The sequence below is a fragment of the Gavialis gangeticus genome, unplaced genomic scaffold (genome assembly GCF_001723915.1).
Source record: "Gavialis gangeticus isolate Ggan-Ray unplaced genomic scaffold, GavGan_comp1, whole genome shotgun sequence".
NCBI classification, from domain to species: Eukaryota; Metazoa; Chordata; order Crocodylia; family Gavialidae; genus Gavialis; species Gavialis gangeticus.
The window spans coordinates 88,934,490-88,936,363 of NW_017729031.1; the positions used below are offsets into that span (position 1 = coordinate 88,934,490).

At 46.6% G+C, this 1,874-nt stretch overlaps 1 long non-coding RNA gene across 1 annotated transcript in view; it reads right to left on the reverse strand.

Moving 5' to 3' along the window:
- Positions 1–1,874, reverse strand: part of LOC109301766 — a 21,285-nt gene that overhangs the window by 2,781 nt on the left and 16,630 nt on the right. The gene's annotated exons all lie outside the window — the stretch shown is intronic.

Consider the following 1,874-nt stretch of genomic DNA (forward strand, 5'->3'; position numbering starts at 1 on the left):
CCCCCCCAGTCACTGAAATACTATTTAGGAGTAATCTAAATAGTATATTGTGGTGTTGGCTTATGGGATAAATCAACTAGTTAAATACAATGCATTCTGCTTACACTAGGTAACTGCATAATTTACTTAAATACCAATCCCAATTTGCTTATTGCTCTTATTATTATGTGACCACCCCCCCCCCCCAGGTTTTACGGGGTTAAGCAGAGAGCCTCCCCAAACACAGGAAAACCAGATTCAGAGATCTGGGTTCAACTACAGCCCCTAGACTACTTTTAGGGATAGTAGGAGGAAAAGTGGGAGAGAGGAGATGTGGAAGGAGCAGGAGAGAGGTCTTTCTCCCTGTTATGCTCCATGTACCATTGAAAAAGAAGCCCCAGGAAAATTGTGGAAGAGTCTGGTCTGAGTGCAGCTGGGAGAAGGATTTGCTTCTCCATGAAGGAGATCCCAGTAGAAAGAAAACCTGACTGCTGCAACAGAGCAGGGCCTGAGGGAGATGCACTTAAAAGGCCACAGAAGGCAGTACAGTCAATGTGATTGTGGAGTAGTGAAAGTCCTTGTGCCATCTGGGATAGCTGGGGCTGTACACAAGGTGAAGAGTCTCATCCCAAAGCATCGTTGTGAGACTGTTGGAGTTGAAGTTTTAAGTTGTACTGTTCAAAGGGGTAATCTTGTTATCAGGCTTCCACTCAAGGTTTCATGAGTTATGTTACATACTGTAGATATGCCTATGGTTATAAATAAATCTGACTTGTTTATACCCTCTTGTTAAACTGAGTCACTACAGCCACATCCCTGCATCCCCTCGTGAGTGGGGTTACAGTTACAAACTTTGCAGTCTGCATAGCCTCTTCTAGCCCCTGTGCCTATTTAATATTTTACCTGTGCAGTCCATGGTATAGTTAAATGAAGGGGAAGCAGATGTCAAAAGGCTGCTATTAAAAGCCTTGGGAAATGAAAGTTGGTCTCACTGCTGCTAATAGCAGCCCAAACAGTGCTTAAAAGCTCAAATGCAGGGAAAGCTACGTGCTTTTGGGGCTGCTAATACTGCAGCATTGACAGTCCTGTATTAAAGTGCATTACTTACATTAAGTTCGGGTAAAAGCATTCAGAGTACACATTTCCTTAGTCCCAAGGTAAAGAACTTAAGTGGAGTATACAGCAGTACAAAAGGATAAATTCTGCTGTACTTGAGTAAATAACACAGACTTGTGAGGGAGAAGAGGAATTGCTTTGCTGGGTGGGATTCCATCTCCATATCTATATTTGGCTTGTTTAGACTAATATATGCCTTACTGGCCTTGAAAAAGCCAGGCTTCTCTGTGGAGCCTGAAAGCCTTCCCAACTATTAAACCTGGTTCACTTCATAGTTTGATAGTAGCTAGGGTCAGGAGGGACCTGAACAGATCATCTAGCCTGACCCCCTGCCACAGGCAGGAATGAATGCTGGACCCCAGACAGGTGATCATCCAACCTCCTCTTGAATTTGCCCAAGGTAGGGGCAAGGACCACTTCCCTGGGAAGTTGGTTCCAGATTTTGGCCACCCTAACTGTAAAATATTGCCTTCTGTTCTCTAACCTAAACCTAGGTGTCACGGGGGCACTTGGGTGCCCCGTTCCTGAGTAAGGATTAGAGCAGCTGCCAATCACCAGGGCAGCTCAGCTGAGGGTCGCGGGAGTAACCAGGTCGGCCATGTGACCGGAAGGGGGCAGGGCTGGGCCCTTATAAACAGCTAGGCCAGAGCCTGGCTGGCAGTTCCCTTCTGGCAGCCTGCGTATAAGAGCTCTGTGGGAGAGCTAGACTGAGCAGTGCCGCTTGGCACATAGAGGGCTGCATTATGGTGCAGGCGGAGAGAAGCCTGACCAGAAGGCTT